Raw genomic sequence first — 10,000 nt, 5'->3', positions numbered from 1 at the left:
AAAGTTTTAAAGCTGTAGGTGCTTGCATATAAGAACTGTGGCTGTCTAAAGTGTAATGGTATAGGCTAAGTATATTGCAGGAAGCCTCCTTAATATTTCTTGAATGGTAAGCAATTTTTTGGTAGTAACGGAAACAAAGACAGAAGACCTAAGACTTCGAAAACTAAGACCCACTCAGCATTACGATGCTGGGATCCCGGCTAACTGGGTTGAGATTTTTTCATGTAATTGCCTTCACCAGGACAGCCCGGTTAGTTGGGCCAGCGATTTCTAACCACATTACTCCACTTTAGAGCAAAATGGGCCACGGAATAGTAGATTTTTTATGTTTAAATAAAGGATCACTAAGATAGCAAACCATAAGGCTTCTTTAAATTGTAGAATGGTGAATTCTAATGACAATTTAGCAAGACAAACTTCCCTCCACTTCTTCTTGTTGTTGTCATCTTTTTTCACACAACATATTCTAAATTTGGTCAGTAAAAAATAATGGAGGACTGCGGACTCCGGACTGGGTATAAAACGAGGCCCAGGTTTGAAACACGGACTGCGGAGTAGGTATGACACATGGACTGAGTTTTCACAAAACTAGGTTTGTACTGGCCCAGATACAGATTTTTAAAAAGCCCTTGAGTACTCTTATTCCGTGTCAAAATATTGTCACGTACACAGAAATGCTCAGTTACAACATCAACTGGGCTAGAGAAAGTAAGAGTAGAGATTTATCGCAAAATTGTACTTTAATCCATGAATTTAAAAAGGAAAAGGAAAGGAAATTAGCATCTCCCACTGAAGTCCTTTAAATTTCTCGATTTCTGTTAACATGAAGCTTGTGACCCATGAAGGATTTCATAAATTACTTTCTTGTCTTACCTCTGATAAATACAACATACAAACGTTTTGCAATTTCAACTAAAACCTTCAGTGAGCTATTAACGCTATGATTGAAAACTATGACGCGAAGCACTTTTTCCACCATTCCCATGTCGGACTTCAATTCATGTCGTCAGCTTCTCGTTATTTCGTTGCTCAGTGCCTTTTTCACAGTGTTTTATACTCAGTCCGCATTTTATACCCGGTCCGCAGTCCATGTTTTATGCCTAGTCCCCCTTTTATACCCAGTCCACAGTCCACTTTTCAAACCTGGTCCTCGTTTTAAACCCGGTCCACAGTCTGAGTACACAGTCCACACCAAATTTGGAATATGTCGTGTGAAAAAGGATGACAACAACAAGGAGAAGTGGAGGGTTAAATTCACCATTCAGCAAAAGAAGCCTTAATTAAGGCTTGCTATCTTATAGATCTTGTATTAATTTAAACATACAAAAACGACTATTTTGCTCTAAAGTGGAGCTGTCCCAGTGAAGGTGATTACATGAAAAATTCTCAGCCCGGCTAGCCGGGATTTCAGCTAATTGGGCTGAGATTTTTCCATCGCAAACTTGATTTTGGGGCGTGTTTCTCAGGCCCTATTTACAAGCAGGTAGGGTAACCCTAGTGCTAGGGTTACCCGCACTAGGGTTACCCTAGCACTCACACATTTCTTCTTTTTTTTTCAATGCCGTGTTTACAAGGCAGCTGGGGTTACCCTGGCGCTAGGGTAACCCTACAGTACCGTGCAAAAGTAATGAGAGCGAATTTCGACGAATTTCGACGAAATTGTGTGATATTTTGAAGGAGGCGAATTTTCGCCGATATTTCGATGAAAAGTCAACCCAACTATTGTTCCGATATCATCACAATTTCGTGCAGATGTGTGAGATTTCGCATGGCATTTCGTTCGAAATTTCGTCTGGGGAAGTGAAATTTCGGGCAACATCTCGTGTCGGGGGGGCGAAATTTCATGTGACATTTTGTTTGGCAGAGCAAGATTTGGTGCGAAATTTCGTGCAACACTTCATTTGGCGGGGCGAAATTTGTCGCTAAGGTTTTGGACTTTACAGTTTCATGACACGATATTTCTATCAGCATTTGCCAAACTGTATGCACTTATAGGCTAGTTTCGGTACGGCTCACTTTTGTCACTTTTGCTGTTACCAATAATTTTTTTACAAGCGAGCAAAACACCCTTATCTTTAAAAGCAAATCATAAATTCATTCTGAGACACGGTCACAGGAAATTGTTCTAAATTGCTGTTTGGTTTAAATTTGTGATAAACATGCAGAATCGTCTACATTTTAAAGTATTTCCGACAGTTGTTCTATTTAAGTGGATCTTTTAAATAAATTAAACTCAGCAGCTTCGCATTTGTATTTCGGAAACCTTGATCTTGTGAGGACCGTTAAACCTAACCCACAATGTGCATAACCAAACAATCCATATGCCAAAAAAAAAAGCATGTACATAATTCCCGCCAAACCGTTTTTATGCAGTGTAGTCAAGCATCAGTAATGTCAAATCACAAGTTTCCTTCACATGAAATGCCAGTGATAACAACAAAACCACACAACTTCCGGTAGCCAATGCAAACTTATTTCCAGCTGTCAGCAACTAAAGAGTGAGGACTACAAAGACTGAAGACCGTTTTAGTTCTACGGTACACAATTTTTTTGCTACTGCAAATAGCCTTGATTAATTTATTAAAACTCAACCAAACCGATAGAACGGAGAACAAAATTACCACTTTGCCTTTGAAGGGGTGATATTTCAACTTGTTTATAATTCTGCACTTAGCAAAAAAAGCAAGGTTTTTCGTTGGTTACTGTTGCTAAGGCCTCTTCGATCGAGCTTATCAGTAAGTTATCCAAGTGTTGCTAGAATCGTTGGAAAGATGATGCCTACTGGATATACAGAGAATCTTGCGAGATCAGGACGGCCAAGGAAGTTCAATGAAACAGCAAAGGCCTTTATCGAGTCACACATTCTTTTCATCGGGCAACAGAGAGAGCCTGGGCGTGGTTTTTTACAGATGGACGAAGGTTTTTGTTAATCTTTTACAGTGTATTTGGAGGATTTAGCAAAAGAAGGGCATTTCAAGAAGTTTTGAATGTGCCAAGAAATTATGCAAAACTACTCTTGGTTCCTTTGCCCAGGCCAGGGCATTAATTTAGCTGGTCACGAACATACACCTGGGAATTTGGGTTGCCAGGATCAGTGGCTGATTGGATACGGTATGTTATTTTTATTATTGCGTGTAATGTTTTTGTTTTCGTGGGCAATGAAAATTAATTGACAAAGTAACAAAGATCTAGCAACGCCCTGTAGGACCGAGTTCTTCAGTATATTTTCTCTTTGTTTTGCGGAATTTCACCGCTGTTTCGTTCCAGTGAGCACGAATTTTCACTGATATTTCGCTTGTTCGAAAATTTGCCTCCTTGATTTTTGCGATATTTCACTGATATTTCGTTCCCTTTAGCGCGAATTTTCATTGATATTTCGCTTCTTCGAAATTTCGCTTCTCCGATTTTTCTAAGCCCTGAGCAAAATTTCATTCTATCTTACGAAATTTCGCCGACTTCCATGAAATTTCGCATGTCCAATGTGCGAAATTTCCAGCGAATCTTCGACGAAATTCGCTCTCATTACTTTTTGCACAGTATTGTATGTGAGTGCTAGGGTTACCCTAACTCTAGGGTAACCGTAGCTGCTTGTAAATGCTCTGCTAGGGACAACTCGCCTACCCGGGACAACTTTTTAGCGGTTTTCATTGTGTCTGCGTTGCTGGCGGTTACAAAGCACACAAAGTTGTCCTGGGTGGTAGGGGTAACCCTACCTGTGAAATTTTGCCTGTAAACCCAGGCTATGTTTGACCCTCCTGCTAGGGTAACTCTAGCTGTAGGGTTACCCTACCTGCTTGTAAACAGGGCCTCAGACGTGCCGGGATTTCGGCTAAACGAGCCAGCCCGCCTAACAGGGTTAGCCTGGCCCATGTAATCAGCGCCTTAGATCTGCTTAGGACTAACTCTTCTTTCAATTAAACTTCACTATATGTCAGTTTTCGAGTGGGTCTTAATTTTCGAGGTCTTTGTTTTCGATACTACCATTTTATCTTTTCTTTGCGTGATAGTTGCGTGACTTGAAAACCAAGAATTGGGTTTTAGGGCATGTAATCAAATCCGAAATGGCGTCGGTCAACAATGACAATTCAAATGCATTTCTTGACTTAGACATCATATGTGACCGTCCAGATGAAAAGGATGCCTAACCAAAAAGCGTTTCGAGTGCGTTTGTGTTTGAAACGCGTTTGAAACACGTTTGAAACTGTTTGAAATGCGTTTGAAATGCAGTAAAAGATTTTTATCTGTGTTTGAAAAGCCAACCTGTGCTACATCTGTCAACAGTGAACATAATTATTACTGTTGCAGCAAATTATTTCAGTAGCGAATGCACGGAGTAATAATTTTCCTTGTCATTTGTTTCTTAAAAGTACCCTTTTGTTTTATTGAAGCCTACCGGTTTATGAGTTAATCAGACAAAAACATGGATCAGTTGTTTTTTTACTAACAAGCCGAGGAGCATATATTGCTCTTGAAATAATGACATAGTGTTAAAAGTAACAAGCGAGAATTCCACGTAAACTGCTTTGACACCTTGTGCGTTGTTGTGTGAAATAACAGTCACATAGAAAATTTGATCATGGAAACATAGCCGTGGAAACATTGTCTGCCTTGTGTCTGCGTTGCCAGTGACATTTCAATGCTTAAAACATGGATTTGTGTGTAAAAGTGTGCATGAAACCAGCTGGGAAAACACCAGCAACTCCGAAGCTGTTTGCGTGACTACAAAGCTTACCCTCGGGAAAATCAGTAACTTCCATTCAAGCCAACATTTAAATCCTCATAGTACTTCCGAAACTTCTGCCATTGAAACCACTTTCCAAATTCAAAGTCGATCTTATAAACTCAGTAACAGGAATATTTTGAAATACTTGAAATAAGAATTCAAGTTAGACTGTTGAGATTCTGAATTCTCATGGGCGTTCTCTTCATTTTAGACAGAGTACACTTTGTAATTCCATTTCCTTAAAAGAATCATTGTAAACATATAAACGACACATAGCGCATTGATTTTTAGAAAAAACTGCAATTTGAAGCAAGATTTTGTGAAAGACTTCCGAGATTGCAATCACATTTCGGACTTGCAGATTCTGCCGGGTCACACGTGACAATTCACTGTAAAAAGTAAACGCTGTTTCCAAAGCAAAGCGCCTATCTCTAAATAGCAATATCAAAAAAACGGTGAAGGCATTATTTAAACTGACGAAAAGCCTAGCTCTTAAAGTTAGCAAGATCTTCTCAGCGTTGTTAAAGCCTTCTGGGCAGAAACGTTTCACTAAAGGTCTGTGTTTGCATGACAAGGACATGACAGAAATATTGGAAACATCTCTCCCGCGTTTGACTAAAATATACTCGTTATCCACTACGCTCAAATCCTCCTGACATGCAGGGTTTCTGGTTACCCTGGATTCCAGAGGTTTTTTGCTCTCTTTGGGCGACGAAAGATCAGAGCAAAAAACTAAAGAGCGAACCGGCGAACCGGTTTTTCTCGCCGCTTTGTGACTCGCCATTCCGTCTCTCTGAGAGAAATTAAAACCTCTGGCACCTAAGCGAAGAAACAGACACTCGCACTTTCGTTCATTTCCATTTCAAAGATCTTGAAATTATTTAGCTTCAGAAACATTTCGAATAAAAAGTGAAATTCATTCATATTTGACAAAACTTACAAAGACTGCTAAGGCAATTCATGCAGAAGGACCGACCAATAATATAATTATGCACATGCTAATTCTTCTGTTTCAAACGCAATGAACTGTGTGACACTTGTGTTTGAAACGCAGTGAAACGCTGTTTTTTGAAACGCATTTGAAACATGTTTGAAACTGTTTGAAACATGTTTAGGTAATGATCCTTGTAAGGTGGATAGCAATTTCCTTTGTTATGCGGCAACGGGGCTTTCCCCACATAGGAATGTTAACATTTTTATAAAGAGAATGCATAAACCTACAGGAAAGCTGTTAATGCAATAAAATTTATTTACAGCCCACTTTGAAAGGGTGTTTTTTTGTGTTAAAAGATTTTGACCAATCACAAGAGTTGAAAACAAAAGCCAAGAAACGTTTACAATTTTACATGTTCCCCACATACGATTTCTGTGGAATTCATTTAAACTGAGACCAGATGAAAGATGGAAGATGGTTGGAAACTAAGGATGAATATAATACTGCTTTTATGAAGTTTTGTTGACTTTTGCTGTTTAAGCCAATCAGAAGTAAGTACAGACAATAGAAAAGTTATCACCTTTTTGCATACCAATTGAATTCCAACATGTTCATTGCTGTTGTTGCTATCGTTCTTATCTGGACCGTTTCTTAAATTTGTTTGAAACACTGTTTTGAAACACGTTTGGGAAGAAATGGTCTAAGCATCCTTTTCATATGGACGGTCACATATTATGACAGTTCCAGAACCAGATTTCAACCTAGACGTTAACACCACTGACCAGGACTTGGCAGGAGTGATCATTTACATTGTATCTACGTGTAAGTGGAGATAAAGGACTTCATGCGAGAAGAAAAGTGACCTTGTAAGCATCGAAGTTAACTTTGAAGTGTGACTTCTTCTAATCAATTGATCAAAATGACAAGGGAGGGAATTACACTGTTATATCTTTTTATTGACCAAGTATCAATTGAGTAAAGCAAAGGAAACCACTTGAAATGCTTGTCTACAGTTTCATTCAATTCAGGTTGTGTTTACACTTAAGGTTGAAAGAAGAGTACAGTTGTTGATTGAGAGAACAATAACCGAATTTCATCGAAATTTGTTTCATTCTCTTCGCAAAGTACTGTACATGTATTTGATGCACTGTTTGGAAGCTACAAACAATTCGAGTGATAACTTCTTACAGTGGGAATTTTTTCATTTCATCACATTTTGTAGATAGTAAGTAAGGTAAGTGATTCATGATTTAAAAAATAGGGGTCACCGACGATCTAAACGAGTAAAATCGATGTGATTTTGCAAAGCTCTTGGAAATTTTCGATTGTCACGTTTTTGCGTGACCTGTCGTGGAAGGACTGGAACCCAAGATACATGTAGGATCAATCGTTGAAGGTACGAAAGCTTTTTACCTAAAAAGAAAAACTTTCTCGAGCATACCAACAAAGTTTTAAGCAGGTGTCATCTTCATTTGGTCAGTTTTTTGTATCTCTCCATTGCTGTCATGCTCGTCTTCTAGAGTGTGGTTTTTGTGAAATATAATCGCTGGTTGTTTCCACGCACGTCAGAACTATTCAAGCCGACAAGGACAAAATTACTGCTCTATTTTCACAAAAGTAAAGGAAAAGAACTTCAAAGACATGCATTCATTTTGAACTTAAGTTCGTAAGGTAATAAAAACATTTTTAAACAAAGCCCCATTAAATTTATGCAATGGTTCGTCCTCGAGTTTTCCAAACTTTCAGCCACTACTAGTTAGATCATCAGCGACCTTTTCCAGAGCTTTTCCATCCTCCCGCTCACTTCTCTTTCACGTTTTATGATGATTCGGAAATAAATGTGCCATTCTTTTGCCGTCCTGGAATTTTTTCCCGACGTTTTTGTCGCCATGTTATTTTAACTAATGCTTGAAAAATATTTATGTAAGTCATGTAGACTAGTGCACGACTGATAAAACAACGCGAATATCAGTCATGCAGTAGTCTACTTGACTTTCACAAATATTTTTTAAATCAATTTTGACTGATCTGATCACGATCTTCTCTGATCCAATGCTGTGCAAGACTTATCCATCCACGCTTTCTGCAAAGGTTTTAAAACCTCAACTTTACTAATGCTCGAGGTAATGCGTGACATATTACAGTTGTGTTGCCTGCACAGTAACGTTGCGCACAAACAATTAGCGCAAACATCCTTAAACCTTGCATGTTTCCCATCGTTTTTCAAGTGAAGTCATTTTCAAAGATTCTCCAACTTCTGTTGTTGCGCTTATCCTCTAAAGCCCTTCAAAACTTAAACAATGAAAAGGTTAATATGTTTGATTTTATGAGAACTTTTTCAAAACTCAGAGACAAAATTCCTGTGTATATGACAATTCATGAACCACTGCACTATTAAGCACTTGAGGCTGTGATTTTTTCATACATCCACAGTTCCTAAAACTTACATCTACGAAATACAAGATAGTATCCCGTGAATCTTTAACAAAGAAATTAGGAAAATTTCACTTTTTGCCATTAAAAATGGGAGGTCGACTTATACACAGGTAAATATGGTATGTTCAGAAATTTGATTGATGGAAGCCAAAAGGCAGTTTGGCGCTTAGTGCGTGAAGGTGAGATATTCTGCAGAATTATGAAAATTGCAATCAGCCCATTTTCACAGAAAACGAAATCACAGACAATAAATTAAGCACTAATTATTTGTAAATAATTTTTTTATGCCTTGTAAGAATCATCCAAAGCAGTGTGGATTTCTAACCTTTTTAGTGTTGTTGTTGTCGTTGCTTACCAGACCTTTGTAGATGTTGCTATCTTGATTTATGGACAAAAGCTAAGCTAAGCTAAGCTAAGCTAAGCTAAGCTTACGCAGTTAATATTTTCAAAGAAACTGTGATGCTAATGTGGGAGAACAAAGTGTGGAAATTTACTAGTCAACAAAAAGGCTAACCCTCAAAATGTCAGCTTTCTAACTTCCCTACGGTGGTAACGAAAATTTATTTCCCTTCATCAATAATTTATTTATTTACCAAATTTAAATTTCAAGACTGATCAAAGGTTCAGTATCAATAATGACGTGTTGGTCATGCAACAAGCTCTGTGATGAACTTACTGTAACCATCTTTCCTATCGCGAAAAATCTTGTTTGCAAAATTATAAAAAATATATATACTGTAGAAATCAAAGCTTTGTTGGTGACGGTGAAGTAACTAATAAATTCTTATTTCACTGATAACTACATGTAACTTGCAGCTCAAGGTACTAAACAATCAACCTCCTAAAACACAATACTTTTCTCAAGACCGGCCCACCCAAAATGTTTTACCATGGCTTATTTATGCATCAACTCTTTTAACTCCCAATGACCACTTATAGATTTCAGGGCTGTCATTAGGGGCCGTAACCCGTAACACCTGTTATGGCTGAGCCCAGTCAATGTTACGGGTGATAGTTGCTGCAGAATGAATATTCATGAAACAAAACACATTGAAATTTACGTATAAATATTTACCTACTAAAGAAAATATAATTGCTGCCTTGTGTTGTCTGCGTTCCTGATTCTAGGACGTGTTTTTGGAAAAAATCCAAATATTTTCCAAACATTTCCGTAAAAAACCTTTGGAGAACACCCCCGATCAATCGTCGTTGGATTCCGATGCCATTTTCAGCAACAAAATCATCAATGCACTGTACTTGATATAAATGGAATTCCGCTGACCATTTTTCACCGTTCTGTGATGTATAACCATTTCTACGTGGTTAGTAAATATCTTCATTAATTGTGAAGCTTATCTTTTTGCCCTGTTTTCTTTTCATCACTTTTTGATTGAGAAATTATTCAATTTGCTCCTCAGAGTGCTGGAAAAGGCATGCCCACAGACCCTTCAGGCCTTCCTTTACATGCCTTTTGGCAAAGTATTTACATGTTACGGGTGAAATCTTGAGTGTTACACCTGCTTCAAAACTCAAACCTTCAAAACTGGATTTTACTACAAATAACGCCAGACAATTATTTTACTCATCATTGGGTCCCCTCTTGGGACTCCTGATGGCTCCTTTTGGATTTTACTCTGTCTAAAATGGGGCACATGAACATTGACATGTTGCGTTGAAAATGATGGAAATGTTGCGTGCGTTTGGCCACTACATTCAACACATGTCGCAACACCATACAACAATGTTGCAAGATGTTGCATTAAAATTGTGGGAGCGTTTGGCCAGGCCCTAATGCCAGATGATGTTACTTGTCAATGGGGACCCCCTTAAAGGGTAAACAGGCCTTAAATGACCACTGCGCACCAGTGGCTCAGTTGGTTGAGCATCGGGCTGTCATGCGGGAGGTC

The 10,000-nt window shown here is 38.4% G+C and overlaps 1 protein-coding gene across 1 annotated transcript in view; it reads right to left on the bottom strand.

Annotated features, from left to right (window-relative positions):
* Positions 1 to 10,000, bottom strand: part of LOC137992660 (putative insulin-like peptide receptor) — an 85,406-nt gene that overhangs the window by 73,802 nt on the left and 1,604 nt on the right. The window lies entirely within an intron of this gene.

Source organism: Montipora foliosa, chromosome 2, assembly GCF_036669935.1.
Source record: "Montipora foliosa isolate CH-2021 chromosome 2, ASM3666993v2, whole genome shotgun sequence".
In the NCBI taxonomy this organism is placed as follows: domain Eukaryota; kingdom Metazoa; phylum Cnidaria; class Anthozoa; order Scleractinia; family Acroporidae; genus Montipora; species Montipora foliosa.
This window is presented reverse-complemented; position numbering and strand designations above follow the sequence as displayed.